General features: G+C 46.4%; 1 protein-coding gene across 7 annotated transcripts in view; it reads left to right on the top strand.

Moving 5' to 3' along the window:
- TIAM1 (TIAM Rac1 associated GEF 1) overlaps nt 1–18,381 on the top strand; it is a 258,960-nt gene that overhangs the window by 14,764 nt on the left and 225,815 nt on the right. The window contains exons 1-2 of one of the 7 annotated variants that reach the window (XM_086413046.1): nt 4,429–4,630; nt 9,080–9,210. The exons of 1 other annotated variant lie outside the window; for it this stretch is intronic. The gene's annotated coding sequence lies outside the window, so the exon portion shown is untranslated. Of the gene's footprint in view, nt 1–4,365; nt 4,631–4,902; nt 5,168–9,079; nt 9,211–18,381 lie in introns of those variants that run through there. 5 more of the 7 variants (XM_086413056.1, XM_086413036.1, XM_086413074.1 and 2 more) reach the window with 5 other exon arrangements.

The following is an 18,381-nucleotide window of genomic DNA, read 5'->3' as shown; positions in this document are numbered from 1 at the left end:
GAGTCGGACATGATTTAGCAACTAAACAACAACAACAATATAAGCACTTCAAGAAAGAGTAAAAGGAAAGAAAGAGCCTCACAGTTTGGTTGGTGCAAAGTGTAAAGTCATAAAACATTCTTTTATCAAACCAAGTTTAATGAGGGCTTTGCACATCATGGGCTTCCCTGGTGGCTCAGATGGTAAAGAATCCATCTGCCATGCAGGAGACCCGGGTTCCATCCCTGGGTTGGGAAGATCCCCTGGAGGAGGCCATGGTAACCCACTCCAGTATTCTTGCCTGGAGAATCCCATGGACAGAGGAGCCTGGTGGGCTACAGTCCATGGGGTCACACAGAGTCAACTGAGCGACTGACACTTTTCACTTTCACTTGCACATCAAGACAAGACAAGACATTGAAAGGGTGGGCTTTGGTTTCTTCTCAGAGAGAAGGAAGGCCTCTCTCGTCCAGGGCTGAATCAAGGGTTTTCAAACATGTCAGTGTCCCTGAACGAATCCTCAGATCACCAAGCGGGCTGGGTGAGATGGATCCACATTTAGACTTTCAATCAGTTTCAAACATTAAAAAATTGATTTTGGCAATCAGACGTCAGTCAACTGTGAAATGTATTTGTGAATAAGCTTCTGAATTTCCCTAGTGACATCATAGGATTAACTGGATCTGTGTTTAGATCTGTACCTGTGCTGGGGAATCATTTTATTTGGATTCAGAATATTTGACGGTGTTAATTAACACCCCAGTTGGGCTTCACCTCACTTAAGGAGCACTTTCTCCCCAGCTTTGTTGCTGACTCAGGGTAATGCAGGTGACGGCAGGTTGGTGTGAGCACTTGGTACCTTAGCCCTCCTTCCTAGCTCCAGATTTAGACCGGGGAGAGTGGCAGAGCGCTCACTGCAGGCACTAATATCAACTTTGCAGATCTTTTCAGCTCAGCCGATTACAATGATTTGGGGTTAAGCTGCTTTGATTCCTGAGCAAATTGGTTTTGAAGACCCTTGAATAGCTCATCCAGAAGAATCTTGTTTAAGAAGAGCATTTGTGTCATTGAGAACACAATTTCAAAGGAATTTTAAAAGCCAGCTATTATAGGTCTAATAAGCAAAATAGCAAGATAAAGACCTAGTAAAATCTTTGGGGAAAATTAAGAAAAAATTTTTTTCTGAGTGTAAATCCAGCTGACAAAGAAGAGAGACGTTTAACCCTTTGTGGCTTTCTTCCCCACATATCAAATATTGTTTCCAACATGTATTAACTGATTAATTATAATTATGTCAGTTTAGCTAGCTCCTGTATAGATATCCACAAGCAGTATAAATACCATATAAGGGTGTCATGGCTTGTAGATTTTTTTCAAACTGGTTTTTAGGTAAATCTTTCTTTTTTCCCCACTTGTGGTAGATTACTCTTGTAACTGGTTTCATTTAATATCGTCTCCAGGTTTATCCTGACCCCAGATGACTGGTAAAAACAAAAGTCAGTTGGGTGCCCTCTACTGGTTGTATTTCTCTGTTACAGAAATGTTGCCTGTTGATGCCTGAGTTCATTGCTTGTGTAGGGCTCAGAACTGTGCTTACTTGTTCTTTTCCTAAATTCATATGAATCTGGAAAAGCAAAATGAGTGGCTTTAGAGACTGCAGGCTCAGGAGTTGGTACCTTAAGGAGGGCTCAAGTGTCTTTTGTCATCAGCTCGTCACGTGGCTTGTGGGGGACCCACAGCCTGGTACTCTTCTGTTGTGGGAGTAAGCGCTGTGGTGCAAAGAGACACCTCTCTGGGAGGCCAGTGGCCGCCGCTTGGGAACTGCTCAGGCTCTGATCTTGGTCCGGGCTCGCCCTGGTCACCCATGTCAGGTCTTTGGCAATCTGTCAGCCGCTGAACGCAGTCAGCAGATTCTTCATGTGCTGTCAGATCATTCAGACTCTTGAACCCCCTGGTGCCCCGTGGATTTCTGCCAGAAGCAACTATAGGGGACTCTCTTTTCTGACCTGAGAGGTGGGTAGTTAAGTGGGGACTCCTTCAGTTTAATCCCACATCCATTTATTGAGAACCTGCCATCTGCTAGGTTTTAAGGGGGATTCAAAATGAGCACACCCACTGCCCCCTCGCACCCACCCCTCACACCTCTGAACAACAACAACGAATCTCTTTCTTATTCAAGAAAGGAGAAAAAAACATATGGCATCCTAGTTAAAAGAAGTGTTCAATACTTCTTAGGTAATGATGAGACCAGAAAAACCTGTAGGAAAGAGGTAGACTTTGTGATGCTTACATTCTTTTTGCTGTAAGTGATTTGTAACTTGCTTTTCGGTAAGCTGTAATGAGATTAAACCTCCTTCCTGTTCTCAGTGGAGTGTCTCCAGCTAGTGACTGTCTATACAGAGATGACTGATGTGACCGGGATAAGCCCGACCCTGTGTATCTTTCACAACTCTTTCACTTTGCACCTGATGCCTCCTTGCCCAGCCATGCAATGATTCTCAAGCTGATATCCTGGCTTTCTGTCATCTTCCTCTCAACCCTCTCTTGATTATCTTCATCCAAATTCAACAGAAGTTGGTTTTGTGAGTTGCATGAACCCCAAATCGGTAAACTTTTTTCCTGATCTGACCCCAGTGCCCAGTTTCTTCTGAGCTCACACGACAGCCATCAGTCATCAAATGCTACACAATGGGAAGGAAGGAGAAATGCTGTTGTGTATTGTCATAAGCCCCAGGAGAGTCTCTTTATAATATTGGTGATCATAGATGGAATGTCCATTAAGTGACAGTGGATAGCAAGACCTCTGTCAGGGTCTTGCTGACAATAGCAAGCACTATTGTTTTCTTGGGCTGCATAACCCTTTGTTGAAGGGGGCTTTCCTGTGCATTTTAGGGTGCTTAGCAGCATCCTTGACTGACACCTATTAGATGCTAATTGCACCCCCAAGTTGTGTCTCCAATACTGCTAAATATCCCCTTAAGGGAAGTCACCTTTTGGTAAGGACCATTATCCAAATCCGGGACCAAAACCACTATCCACATCCAGGACCACTGCTTTCCTTTCTCATTCTGCTCCTTCAGAAGTCTTCATGAGCATTCTCTTGGTTGTTTGCTTCATTTATCAGACAGTCTTTAAATGTATACTTATGCTAGCTTTCCATGGGGTCGCTGAGGGTCGGACACGACTGAGCAGCTTCACTTTTACTTTTCACTTTCATACATTGGAGAGGGAAATGGCAACCCACTCCAGTGTTTTTGCCTGGAGAATCCCAGAGACAGGGGAGCCTGGTGGGCTGCCATCTATGGGGTCGCACAGAGCAGCAGCTTCTCAGCAAGGTACTGGGAATATATAAATCAACTAGGCATCTACTTCTTACTCATTTTTGAATCAGTTTTGACCAGATTGTGGTTTTTACCATTTTGATTTTTAACATGATTATCTTGAAAATTCCCTTTTCTTAGTAACTGCTCCCAGCCTGTATCTCTGACAGGCACTTGAGCAATTACGACCTCTTTAATGATGAATGTTGTGTTTCTATTTCTGTGGCCTGTTTGTTTGAAAAAAGTCCCTTGCAGCAGTGGGTCAGTATCCTTGGCTTTTAACACAGCTCTTAACCTTGTAAAATGATAATGTGCTATTAATCTATCAATTTCATCCATGAATGCTTCAACTCTTTCAGACAGGGCCTCTTGCTTGTCATTCCAGATATCCTATTTTCTTATACTGTGATTTCTTTCCTTCTCTTTAACTGGCCACCTGAGGCTTCATTTCATGTGTGGTCCTTTTAAAGTTTTATTTAAGTGAACTTTTGTTTGGGAACCAAGAGCAAGCCCAGCTGAAAGATACCACTGGACTGCTTTCACGTAAGCTTTGTTGGCTTTATGTCCTTTAGAATTTTTAGAAACTGTGATATAGAAATTGCTCATGGGAAATCAAATTAACAGCAGTTATATTTCAAAGAGGAGGGGCAGGGGGGTGCATTTCAGGGAGGAGTTCCCAACAAGATTGGGAATTTTAAGTTGTCTGGTTCATTATATTATTTTCAAATATATTTTTGTATACCTGAAATATTTTGTAATAGGCTTTAAAGGAAAAATAAGCAGCTGAAAGTGTTTTTTTTTTTTTTCTGTCCTCGACTCTTTTAAACTAGATATTCATAAAATTAGGTCTCCACTTGCTGAACTACCCATATTCCTGCCGGGAAAGAGCGGGTACTGCGCAGTTATTTAAGATTTATAGCCTCTTAAATCCGATAAGAGGCACTGCTTTCTTGCCACGTGCTTTCGAAAAATAGACTTTCTGCAGGGCGACCAGGTTCGTCTGTAAAATGGGTAAAACCTGTTAGGAATTAATTTCCCCAAAGGATGCGAGGAGCTGGGCGCTGGGGAGTCCACGGCGTTGCGCACACCAAAGGGGAGACGAATTGGAGGAGGCGGAGAGGAGGGAGGCGACGGTGTGCGGGGAGGAGCCATAAACCCTCTTCTACACACCCAAATGACCAGATTCATCACAGCACGAAACTTCACAAGGTAACGCCCACTCCCACCGCCTGGAGCCCGGGGAAGGCTGGCTGCTTCCTCATTTCTGTTACTGGAAGTTCTGAGAGATGGGAAGCAAGACGCGAGCGGCATGTGCGCCTCGCTGAGCGACGGTGAGCTTGAATTTCAAACCCGGTTCTTTTCATCGGCAAATTTCTTTGTGTTGGGAGGTGTGGGCCAGCCCTGGGCGGCGAGAGGCCGGATGGGAACCCGGGCTCCGCAGCTGCCGCGCGGGGACCTGTGCGCCCGGGATCGGCGGGGCGCGTCTCCGCGCTGCGCTGGGGCTGCCCGGGGACACCACCAAGTGGGTTCTGGTTCTTGGGGAAAGGGGTTCGGGGTTTTGAAAGCGATTCATCCCCCACCCCCTTCCGCGCTTGCCCCGTCTGTAACCGAGGATCTCACTGAATCTGGGTTCTGGAAGGAGATGGTGGGATCCTGTTATCCACCAAAGATGCGCCGTGTCTCAGGCTGCCCTGCCGCGCGTTCAGTGTCCACGTCTTTGAAAATGAACCCCGTGAAAGTCTCGGGATTTTAAGTGACAAAAACTTCCGAAGGAATATTCCGAAGCTGTGGTGCTAACAGGCTCCTGGGTGGGAATTCTGGAGTGAAGCCTGGGAAGTCTACGTTTCTCATTAATTCTGTCTGATTGAGTGAGTACAGTTCCAGGGTTTCTGGCTATTGAGGTGTTGTTTATTTATGTGGAACTTTTTTCCTTGAAAAATGTTAGTTTTCTGTGGCAGCTGACTTGTCTTTAGATTGATTGCCCAAGTCGATTTCGGGTGGGGTGGGGAGAGGAAGTTTGGGTGGAGGGTGGCATGAGGTTGGGTTGATTGCAAGAGACGCTTCACTTGTCTCAGCAGAGGATAAACTTGGACAAATGCGGGCATTCTTTAGGTTTTATTTTGAGCCCCTCAAGGAGCTTTATTTTGACCTGTGTAGTGTTTCCTTACTGCAGGGTTGGTTAGGTGGAGGCCTGGGGGTTAACTGTTATCTGTGTCATCTATTTCATATCTGATCAACAGGTTAGTGCAGAGCAGTGGGAGCTGTGTGTGTGTGTGTGTGTGTGTGTGTGTGTGTGTATGTGTTGTAAGCTGATCTTTTGTAAGAATTTTTAGAGAATTGTCCTGCTCTCTGAGCCAGAAACGAAGGCGAATGAATGTGTGGATCTTACTATATTTGTAGAAAACCAAGTTTTATTTTGTAAGGGCTTCTCCAGGTTCTGGGGTGGGTGTGACTTGGGGGGATGTTAGCGGCGGATTCTGTTGTTCTCCTAATGCCAGAAAGGACCAGCCTGACTTCCCCAGCCCACCTTCCATCTGAACTTCAGGGCTTGGGGGACGGGATGCTGTGCCCACAGTTTTAGCCTTCGTTTACTTTCACCCTTTAGCTTTCTCGAAGTTTATGATACAGAACTAGAATGAAATTACTTTTAAACCAATCTAGACACATGCTGGGCTTCCTAGGTGGCTCAGTGGTAAAGAATCCTCCTGCTAATGCCGGAGACCTGGGGTTCGATCCCTGGGTCTAGAAGATTCCCCTGGAGGAGGAAATGGCAACCCACTCCAGTATTCTTGCCTGGAGAATCCCACGGACAGAGGAGCCTGGCTACAGAGGGTACGTCCATGGAGTTTCAAAGAGTCAGTCATGACTTAGCTACTGGGCATGATCACGCACATGTGCCAGGGAAAAACAACTGGAGGCATGGTCTGGGCTGCTGGAGCCCTGCTTTCTTGCTTGTTGTGGGCTCAAGAAAGAACATGCAGGTGGGAATGAACTTGATGCTGATTCCTCCTACCCTGCCAAGGAGCCTTTAGTAACTTACTCAACAGGAAAGACAACCAGACTCAATCTCGTGATAATGCTGCTAAAACTGACTAATAGACCCTTGTTTGTGGAGTTTTATGGAACAGTAATCCTCAGCTAGGGAAGGGGGAATATATTATTCAGAAAGGTTTCTAGACACTCTCACATGGGACTGTCTGGGGACATCATCGTGAAGCTATTTGAAACGTGTATTAATTACGCTGTATGACCTTGCAGGTGTCACAACTTCTGTATCATTGTTTTCTTGTGGTCGCTATACCTCGCCCATACCTGGATTGGCCCTGGATATTTGAATTTTATCTTATTTATTTGTTTATATTGTTTGGCTGCCCCTCAGGACGTGTGGGATCTCAGTTCTCTGACCAGGGATTGAACCTGCCCCTCTTTCATTGGCATTGTGGAGTCTTAACCCTTGGACTGCCAAGGAAGTTCTTGGATTTTATTTTTTTTATTATTGCAAGTTCAGTTTATTCTGTAGAAGTAAGGCTATTAAGATGATCTTGTTTTTAGTAACGAGTTTTGTTTTCTTTTTAATAGGGATTTTCCCATTTCATCTTAAACTTATTTATATAAAGTTACAGATAATATCCTTTCATAATAATTTTCAAGAGTATAGCATCTGTAGAAGTGTTTCCTTTTTCATTTCTGGAATTGGTTATTTGTGCCTTTTTTCTTTTTTGATCAACCTTGCTAATGTATTATCAGTTTTATTCATTTTTGAAAGACCTAACTTTGGTTTTGTTTATATTTTAAATGAAGCATAAACAAATACAACTTATTGTAAGTTTACATGCATTTAAAAAATTGTGCCCTATGGAACTCTGTCAAAAAAGATTTCAAGAGCCTTTAAAACTAAATAACTGAGTCTCCTAGTTGTATGGAGGAAGATACTGTATATTTATGTGTCTTTGACGTAATGTTTTCCAGTTTTATTAAAACATAGCTTGTGTTCCTGAGTATCATACCTGTTGGAGCAAATTGTTGTAGGGTGGGTTTTGCATATTCACTGGGACACACCCTGTGAAATTGTTTTGGAAACATCTTACTAGAATTCACCCAAGACTTACTGATAATTTAATGTGAATTGAAGGTGATTTCAACCCACTTAACAAGTTTACTTTGTACTGAGCCAGAGCAAATTTGTTGTAATGACTGAGGGAAAATGTTTCAGTTTGGTTCATATTTAATGCATGAGCCTTGGCATTTTAAAGTTTCCTCAGAAAATCTTTCTGAGTATGTGGTGGTGGTGTAAGAACAATAACTTTGGAGTCAGAAAGAGCTGGGTTTGAATTCCTGCTCTCAGTTGTAGCTGTGTGGCCCTGGGGAAATTACCTAACCTCTCTGAGCCTGTGGGTCCCCTACTGTGAGAGAGAGGTCTGAAAACTACTTCGGGGGCCTTCGTGAGATTCCTCTGAGTTTTCACGTAAGGGACCCGTCTCGCGGTTTGGCACACACACAGTGGATCGTCAGTTGTAGTCTGAGGAGTGTTTTCCTCTGCTACTGTTGTGCAAGGTCACAGTTCTGCGGGTGCCTTCCTTCCAGAAATGTGAACGGGTATTGCAATAGCATGAAACAAAACCACTTCTATCATTCTTTTTTTTTAATTCCGGGCAAGTGGAATTATCAGGGTCCCTTTCCATATTTTCATCTTATCCCAGTGAATTGATAGTAAACTGACTGTACATTTCCCCCTCCACTTTTTTTTTTTTAATTAAATTTTTTTTTTTAAATTGTGGAAAAAGTGACATAATCTACAACATACTATTTCAATATGGTGGGAGATGGTTGGCTGATGAACACTACCTTGATTTTGTATTTCCACCACATTTTCTGATATCTATACTATAAGGTGGCTCTAGTGGTAAGGAACCCTCCTGCCAATACAGGAGACATAAGAGACTCTGGTTCTGTCCCTGGGTCAGGAAGATTCCCTGGACAAGGACATGGCAACTGACTCCAGTATTGTTCCCTGGAGAATCCTATGGATAAAGGAACCTGGCAGGCTGTAATCCCTAAGGGTCGCAAAGAATCAGACACGACTGAAGCAACTTCGCGCACACATGTACCGTTCAGCGGCACTAAGTGCACACACACTGTTGTGCAACTCTCACCATCGTCACCTTCCTGGGATTACTGTATGTTTTCCTTCAGCTCATTTCACCTCCTTGAGAGTCTAACTGCTCTCTTCTAATTCCCTCCCTTTCTTTCTTGCCTTTTTTGGGCTGTCTTTAGAGTATACATCAGGGCTTCCCTGGTAGCTCAGATGGTGAAGAATCTGCCTGCAGTACAGGAGACCTGGGTTTGATCCTTGGGTTGAAAAGATCCTCTGGAGGAGGAAACGGGAACCCATTCCAGTATTTTTGCCTGGAGAATCCCATGGACAGAGGAACCTGGCGGGCTACAGTCCATGGGGTCACAAAGAGTCGGACACGACTAGGCGACTAACACACACAGGGTACAAATGTGGAGAAGGAAATGGCAACGCACTCCAGTATTCTTGCCTGGAGAATCCCATGAATAGAGGAGGCTGGCGGGCTACAGTCTATGGAGTTGCAGAGAGTCAGACGCGACTAACACACACAGGGTACGAATGAAACGGGTACAAAGCTCAGAACTTGAGATGTAAGTCAGTGGGGTTGCTCCTTTGAAGGCAAAGTTTGTTAACTTTCGTTACTACAGAATTTAGCTGGGAGATGCTTGGGGTTGATTGCCACATTGATTTCGTATTTCCACCGCAGTTTCTGAGCACCCTCTTCCCGGGCTTGGAGTTCGTCCATGCTTTGCGGGGAGATATGGATCGTTGAATGCTACTGCTGACTTCTTAACCAAGGAGAGAAATGAAGAGCAAAGGGCGGAGGAGGTTGGCCAGGTAATATTCCTGCACAAAGGACTGTAGCATTATTGAAGTCTCCAAACTCAAGCTGTTTGTTCTCCCTGGGGTTTCTCCTCTGAATAGATCCTGGGAGAATCTGTGGCATAATTACTTAAGATTTATTTAGGCATCCAGTGTTGCAATGGGCTGAGCTGGGCAGGGGGAAGGATTGTGAGCTGGAGAAAGGCTTTATGGTGTGATGCCAACATCATTTGCTATTCCGCCCAAGGAGCAAGTCTTGGTTTACATTTTGCGGAGTGAATTGGCCTTCGCCGTGGGGCTATTTTCCAAGTCAGCAGATTGATTAACCAGCTGCCCTTGACCTGGCCTGTCTGCTATGACCCCGAGGGCTGAGTAACAGCACAGGAGCTGCTGTTTGTTTTAGTTGGTGTTTTTACGAGAACAGAGAACAAGAGGGCCCATAGTCTTCCTAAGTATTTTGCAGCACTGCTTCCCTAGTTTATTTTGATTCCTTACTTGAAAACAAAGTATTAGCATACCATTCATTGGTGAAACTTGAGGGTGAGAGGTCATCACTTTTGGAAAGCTGTCTTTTTTAATTGTTCTGGATGGATTTGTAAGCTCTTGAGCTAGGTCATAGTACCTCATGCAGTACTTTGGACTCATATGCTCCAGTGTTTGACAATTCAGGCTTTCATAAATTATGAGATTTTGGCAGGCAAGAATAACCATGGCCAAAGTGCTTTGTATGAAGCCATAGTGGTATAAGTGCCTGGTAAGTGAAGGTGGTGCTAATGGTAAAGAATCTGCCTGCCAGTGCAGGAGACGTATGAAATGAAGGTTCGACCCCTGGGTTGGGAAGATCTGGAGGAGGGCATGGCAACCCACTCCGGTATTCTTGTCTGGAGAATTCCATGGACAGAGGAGCCTGGTGGGCTACAGTCCATAGTGTTGCACAGAGTTGGACACAACTGAAGCGACTTAGCATACACGCAAATGCTTCTTTGATTATTCAAATACAAATTCCTTGTTAGACTATGAATACTAAATACTGATTTATTGAGTATCTATAACATGGTGGTGGTGGTGGTTTAGTCGCTCAGTTGTGTCCGACTCTTGCGGCCCCATGGACTGCAGCCCTCCAGGCTCCTCTGCCAATGGGATTCTTCAGGCGAGGACACTGGAGTGGGTTGCCATTTCCTTCTCCAAGGGATCTTCCCAACCCAGGAATTGAACTCCGGTCTCCTGCATCACAGGAAGATTCTTTACCGACCGAGCTATGAGGGAAGCCCATCTACAACATATGAGGTACTTTTCCTAAGTTATCACAATGAGGTTTCCGAGGAAGATCTTGTAACCTCTAGAGGAATATGAAAGGTGAGCATAAAACCCATTGCTTTCCTCTGCCTGTTCTTGTGGGTAGAACCACAGTGGGCTGAGCCCTACCCCTCTAGACCCGAAGCCAGGAGCAGGGGGGCTGGTCCCTTGGGGTATGATGGCTCTGGGTCCTAGCCTCTCACCTAGGACATGAGCTGTGGATGGCACGTTTGGAGATCTTGAGAAGCCTCTCCTGTTTGGGATGGGGTAAGTGGAGTGTTTTCAGAACACTGGGACATGAGTAGGCAAGCCTTTAAAGTCCTTCTTGTCTTAGGATCTGTCGAAATCCACCTGTTCAGGACGATAGAAGTTTCATTATCTGTTTTGATGAGAAGAGGGCTTCTGATTCTACCTGCTCAGAAACTGAGACTTTGAAACAGATTTTCTGGGAACTTCCTGATGCTTGAAAGTGAAAGGGTTAATCGCTCAGTCATGTCCTACTCTTTGGCGACTCAAGGACCCCTGGACTGCAGCTCGTCAGGGTCCTCTGTCCACAGGATTCTTCAGGCAAGAATCCTGGAGTGGTTTGCCATTCCCTTCTCCAAGGGATCTTCCTGACCTAGGGATTGAACCTGGGTCTCCTGCATTGCAGGCAGATTCTTTACTGTCTGGGCCACTTAGGGGCCCTTTCTTCTTGGATCATCCACATGGACAGGCCAGTCTTTGGGGCTTGATGATGAGGTGGTGGGGGCGCACCCCAAGTCAGGACCACTGTGAGCCGGCTGGGTCTGCCCTTTGGGAGCCTCCATACATGCACTGATTCCTTCCACCTTGAGTCGTGAGGAAGAAGGTTCCCATTGATTTTCAGATTACATAATTTTAGAGACTTTCGGGGATAACCTTCCTACCTTTGTTTTCCTGACTTTTTCTTTGCCTGCCCTCGTGACACCAGAAAAGGGGAAGAAAGAATTGATTTGGAGAGCAGCTGGGAAAGCTTGGTAGCAGATGGGGTTTTTCTGGGGCTGTTGTGCATGAGATCAGGTTCCTTGGAACAGGGAGGTTGACTCTTCGCCTGAACTGGGAAGTAGGTTTGGTTGCAGTGGGGTACTTCATGTGGCCTTCACTGCTGTGCCCAGATGGGGTCCCATCATTGCTTGAGAGGCAAGGGGCTTCCTGCTGGAAGGATCCAGGTGGGAAAAGTGTCTGGTTTACAGGCACTTGGAGAAAAGAAATCTGTGGAACAGACACCTTTCCTGCCTCCCATGTGTGGCCTGAGACTCTTCTAGGAAGTCCAGCAAAAGGGGACTCGTGGCTCTAAAGTTCCTCTGCCACGTGGGGACAGTGTCGTCTGCCCTGAGCAACATCTCCCACTTAACGTCACTGGGCGAGGATGGTTTAGACCAAAGGGGGCTTTCTAACTATACACGTACAGTTATTCTTTCCACGCTTGCCTTCCTCCAGGGACTTCCTGGCAGTCCCATGCTTCCATGGGAAGACTCCATGCTTCCATGGCAGGGGCTTGGGTTCGATCCTGGGTTGGAGAACTAAGATCCCACATGCCACATGGCATGGCCAACAACAACAAACAAACATAAGAAACAACAAGCAAACACGCTTGCTTTCCTCCCATCAATGTAGCCACTCAAGCCTTGTTAGTAAGTGACATAATGCTCTACTGTTTAACAGTGATCAGATTTGGGTCCTATGCCAGTTGATCTAGGATCTGAACAAATAAGGGATCTCCAACTTGATGGAGAGGCTGAATCACCGATGCTTCCTGAGGCATGAGCCCTGCAATTTAAAAATTTTTTTTTTTTTTTTTTTTACTGTAATAAGAACACAGCACGCAACCTACCCTCTGATCAGATTTTTAAGTGTTCAGTACAGTATTAGCAGTAGGTGTGGTATTTTACAGTGAGTCTCTAGAACTTGCTCACCTGGCATACCTGAGATTTAATACCCGTTCGTTGATTTGCACCTCCTCATCCCCCTTCCCTCCAGCCCCTGGCATCCCCCATTCTAGCCTTTGCTTTCATGAGTTTCACTATTTTAGATAACCAATGGCACCCCACTCCAGTACTCTTGCCTGGAAAATCCCATGGATAGAGGAGCCTAGTAGGCTGCAGTCCGTGAGGTCGCTAAGAGTTGGACGTGACTGAGCGACTTCACTTTGACTTTTCACTTTCATGCATTGGAGAAGGAAATGGCAACCCACTCCAGTGTTCTTGCCTGGAGAATCCCAGGGACGGGGATGCCTGGTGGGCTGCCGTCTATGGGGTCGCACAGAGTCGGACATGACTGAAGTGACTTAGCAGCATGTAAGTGGAAGCATGCAACATTTGTCTTTCTGGGACTGGCTTATTTCAAACAGCACAGTGTTCTTAGGGTTCATCCATGCTGTGGCATATGCAGGATTTCCTTCTTTTTTAAGGCTGAGTAATATTCGTGTGTGTACTGCCTTTTCCCCGCCTTCCTCCATTGTTGAACCTTTGGGTGGTGTCCCCATCTTGGCTACTGTGAGTAATGCTGCAGTGAACATGGGCTGGCTCATGTCTCTTTGGGATCCTGCTTTCATTTATTTTGGGTAAATACCCACATGTGGGATTGCTGGATCCTCTGGTCGTTCTGTTTCTTTCTTTTGCAATGGCTGCGCACTTTTGCCTCCTGATCCCTGCAGTTTACTGCCCACCAGCATCTCAGGCTCTCCTCTGCAGGTCTTGCTCTGACCTGTTCTTCCTGTCCTACCTGTTCTGGCCACACCTGGATCCAGACTGGCAGCCTTAGCACAGGGCAGCCTACAGACCTCTTGCTCTCCTTTGAATCCCATTGCATTGTCATAGTTGGGTTGCTGGCTTTTTATTAAGGGGTAAATAATATAAACAACAATGATGAAAACAACATTTAACCCTCTGAGGCACATGTCGCCTGTGCTCTGTCCCGCCTGTTTGGATCCACGTTGTCTTATGTGCAAATCAGCTTCCCCCCATGCTTTCACTCCATAAGCCAGCCTTCCCTTCTCTTTGTTGGCGAGCCGGCCTCGAGGCTTGCTGCGCCTTTGACCATGGAGTCCTTGTCCCTTGAGGCAATCCTTAGCCAGAGCTGGGTGCGGGTATTTCAGGCAGACTCTTGAGGTTTTCCCTGTCCTGTCTCCAGAGAGCTCTGGTGGCCTCTTTCTCCCACTCCCCAACTGGTTTTCTGTGAAACTGCTTCCACTAAGTAACTTAAGCGTGAGTTCTCATCTCTGGGTTAAGGAACTTGTTCCAAGTGACAGCGTTAGGAAAGGAGGCGAGAGGATTTGAACCGCAGTTGCCTGATTCCCTGAAGGCTCCCGTGTGTCTCTCCAAGGTAGGGCTGGTCGTCCTCTCCTGTATATTTGCCTCATTGTGGGTTAGAGTGACTGCCACAGCTGCTGCTGCTTCTGCTGCTAAGTTGCTTCAGTTGTGTCCGACCCTGTGCCACCCCATAGACGGCAGCCCACCAGGCTCCCCCGTCCCTGGGATTCTTCAGGCAAGAACACTGGAGTGGGTTGCCATTTCCTTCTCCAGTGCATGAAAGTGAAAAGTGAAAGTGAAGTCATTCAGTCATGTCCAACTCTTAGCAACCCCATGGACTGTAGCCTACCAGGCTCCTCCGTCCATGGGATTTTCCAGGCAAGAGTACTGGAGTGGGGTGCCATTGCCTTCTCCGGACTGCCACAGGCTGTTGTGTAAATGCTTGTTTGATGAGTGGCTAATTGGCCCAGCTGAGCTCTAAACAGCCTTACCAAGTCCTGTCTCCGGGCGAGTGTCCGTTCCATCTCCCCCTCCAGTGACCTCCCCCCAGCTGTCTTTCGGAATCAGTGTCAGCCCACCTCCTCCTTGCTGCCTTTCCAGTCTCTTCCAGCCCCGAATCATTTTTTCCCCCTCAGTGCCCCGTATTACTAGTCAGATGTTGCCTTTTTAATCTTTTTTTCCTCTCAACTCAACTGTAAATCCTTGAGTGCTGTGATGGTGCCCGGAACCACAGAGTACGCGTGTGCTGATCTGATTCTTCAGGGATGCATCATAACCTGGCCCACGTTGTCCAGAGAAATGCCACGGTTGTTTCCCGGTTCTATGAATGAAGGGAAGTCGAGGTCAAGGAACAGACTTGAAAAAAATAAGATAAGCGAGGGGGCAAATCTAAAAATCATCAGCCCACTTTTGGGTGAGCTCGTGTTGCGTTTTCACGCTGCAGCTGTTCAAGCTGAATCACAGGGTGGATGGATCATCTTTTGGCTTCAAGCACGGTGGTTAGCCATCTTCCCCCACTGGGAGAATGGAAGCAGATTTATGTGATGAATAATGCGGTCTCTCTTCCAATTCTTGGGATGTGGTTTGACAGACTTCATGAAAATGGTAGGTGAAAGCACTTGATGTGCTTTCTTCCCCATTTGAATGATAATAATGACGTGCTTCAGCAGAGTTTGTGTGTTCAGTTCGAGCTGGTGGTCAGCCCCACTGTTCATGGTGACCTCTCCTTTTTGGCAAAGAGATTCAGACATGCTTTGCCTCCTGGGTGTGTCTCACCTCAAGGTCCCAGAGAGAGGACGGGGCTGGAACCGAAGATGCTGCAGAGAAGGGTCCACATACATCGAGCATGTGCTGTGTGCCTGGCTTTCTGCTCGCTGGTCTCAATAGAGCCCGTGATCGAACCTCAGCACCTCCTTGGACGTGGCATCCTGGCCAAGTCCAGCTGATGGCACCCACGTGACTTCACCAAACTCACCCTGACATGGTGACCCTGGACTTGAACTGTGCTTTATCTGGCTTTTACATCCATGGCTGCTCCCATGCGTCTTGACCTGCCATTCTAGATAAAAGCAGAGGCGTTTAGATGACGATTCTAGAATTCTGAAGCTCCCAGGTTCGTGTCTGATCTCTGCATTTCTGCCTTAGCCAGTTCCCCTTAGCACTTCACCGTTCATGAGTCTGGTAAAGTCAGCACAGCATGAGATACCATACTGAAGTGGAACTTTTTGGCAGGATGCGTAATATTTGAAAAATATCACAAAATTACTGCAAAATTAGGGAGCCGATTTTATTTTTAGCTGCCTGCCCACAGGTGAGATGTATCCAGCTCATTTTTTGCACACCATCAGGAAAGAAAGTCAAACAGTTGCAGACTGATAGCAGAAACCAGCACAGTATTGTAAAGCAACTATCTGTCAATTAAAAAAAAAAAAGGTAACCATTAAAAAGGTAGTTGGAGCTATCTTTTTAGAAGAAGGAGCCTCTGCAGCTAGACGGGGGGCTTCTTACCACTGTCTCCTGTTCGGTAGCTCACATGGCCTGGGGTGTCGCTGCCTTGGGTTTGTTGGAGCCGGACGCCCTGGATTCTTTGGTCGTCCTGTCCCTCTCCTGCCCACATTGCATAAACATTGGCGTGGCAGGGACAGATGGCCACTCGGGGGCTCCTTTGATGTCACATTTGGTTGCCTGGATGGGGGGTCCGGGTGGTTGCCACTAGTCTCCATGGGAGGAGAGGCGGGCTGGGAAATACCTACTTGGCAGTGGGTAAGCAAAAGCTCAACTCCAGAAGCTCTGGGGGCCCTGAGACGTGCAGGCTGGGCCGCAACCGTTTCAGGCTTACAGAAGTGTGTTTGGGAAGAAACCAGTGAAGCACAGGATTTTCCCTCTGCTCCTAATTGATGCTCAGCGGAGTTCCGTTTTATTAAGAGAATGGGAATGGAGTGGGGTGGGAATGGGGTGCTGAAGAGAGAGAGAGGATTGCAGCTAGTTACTTTCAGAGGTAGAAGTTCATTCCAGAGACCTGGGTTATCTGTTGCTAGAGGTGCAGGTGAAAGTCTCTGAAATCCCAGGGGAGTCCAGATGGAACAGCTGGGGCCCTGTTATCTGTGGGACTCTTTGCTGGTCAAGCAGCATCAATCTGTGTGATGAGGACTGAAGGCTTTGATGGAAACAGGAAGTGTGGTAACAAAGATTCCTCCCAGACAGGGAGGGCATGAGGCCACAGAATCACGCCTGGAAGAAAAATCAAGGGTTGACAGATCTTCGTGGTTTTAATTTTGGAAGGAACAGTGGAGGTAATTACAGTTGCCTGCATGCAAACCAAGCATGGAGTTCAATCTGAGTGGAAAAGGCAAAAGCCACAAGGGTTGATTGAAAGCTTTTCCTGTTCCAGCCTCTAGGTTATAACTGTTGTTATGTATTTTTCTAATGCATTTATACAATTCCCAACTTCCCTGGTGGCTCAGAGGGGAAAGGAATCTGTTTGTAATGCAGAAGACCTGGGTTTGATCCCTGGGTTGGGAGGATCCCTTGGAGAAGGAAATGGCAACCCACTCATCCCACGGACAGAGGAGCCTGGTGGGCTGCAGTCCATAGGGTCACAAGGAGGTGGGCTCAACTGAAGTGACTTGGCACACACGCACATTAAGTATTTACTCTCTGCCTGGCACAGTTTTATTTTTGGCCATGCTGCATTGCATCCGGGATCTTTATTACCCACCCAGGGATGAAATCGGTGCCCCCTGCATTGGGAATGTGGAGTCATAACTTGTGGACTACCAGAGATATTACGTGCCTGGCTCAGTTTTAAACGCTTAGCATGGACTATTGCATTTAATCTACCCAATAACCCAATGAACTATTATCATCCCAGTTTAGTGTGTGTGTGTTAGTCTCTCAGTCATGTCCAGATCTTTTGCGACCCCATGGACTGTAGCCCGCCAGGCTCCTCTGTCCATGGAATTCTCCAGGCAAGAATGTTGGAGTGGATTGCCATTTCCTTCTTCAGGGGATCTTCCTGACCCAGGGATTGAACCCGGGTCTCCAGCATTGCAGGCAGATTCTTTACCATCTGAGCTACTAGGAAAGCCCAGGTTTACAGGCGAGGAAAATGAGGCAGAGAGACGGAAAAGGACACAGCTATGCATAGCAAGTCCAGGTGGACACACGGACAGCCTGCATGCCCAACTCCCCCAAGCCTCTGTGGTTCTTCCCAATTCCGACTTTCCTGTGTTTCTGGAACAGTCAGTACATCTTCAGTATTTCTTTCTAAGAGTCAGCGGCAAACAACCAATTTGATCACTTAGTTTCTGCTCCACTCTATTCAGTATTTACAGGCATCTAGTTTTGTGTGAATGCCTGATGGGCCATTTAGTCATAAACAGATCTACCCTACTGATGTTTTCGGTCCTTCGGAGGGTGATTCTAATTATCATATAAAGAGCGTGAATATGAATGTGGGAGTTTTTGTTACTCAGCTCCTTGGTCGTGGTTCGAAGGTTTTCTCTGGGTAGTTCCGTGTCAGTGTTGCCATTGCTAACAATGATCTCCTGCTAGGGTCTAGCGAGTTTTCTCTTTGGGCCCTTAAAAATCAATGGTCATTTTAATTTTTTTAAAAAATTAGGGAGATAAATAAGCTCAATCATTTGTATTTAAGCAAAATGATTATCATTGTTATTTGCTAGTGTTTATTCAATAAAATATGAAAAGAACACTGGGCTAGAAGTGAAGAGACCTAGGTCTTCTTTACCTGAGCGCTCCCTATCTCTTGGACGTTAGGCGAGCTAGTTGCTTGGGGCAGCACATTATATCCTTGGGGGTCCTTGTGATGTACAGAAGTTTCTGTCTATATTGCTGTTCAGTTGTTCAGCTGTGTCTGACTCTTTACGACTCCATGGACTGCAGCACACTAGCCTTCCCTGTCCTCCACCATCTCCCAGAGCTTGCTGAAACTCATGTCCATAGAATCGGTGATGCCATCCAACCATCTCATCCTCTGTTAAGTCCTCTTCTCCTCCTGCCCTCAGTCTTTTCCAGCATCAGGGTCTTTTCCAATGAATCAGTTCTTTGCATCAGGTGGCCAAAGTATTGGAACTTCAGCTTCAGCATCAGTCCTTCCAAT

Source organism: Bos grunniens, chromosome 1 (genome assembly GCF_055505025.1).
Source record: "Bos grunniens cultivar Pamir isolate PY7600 chromosome 1, Bosgru_T2T1.0, whole genome shotgun sequence".
NCBI lineage: Eukaryota > Metazoa > Chordata > Mammalia > Artiodactyla > Bovidae > Bos > Bos grunniens.
Note: the sequence above shows the minus strand (reverse complement) of the source record. Positions and strands in the feature narration are given on the sequence as shown.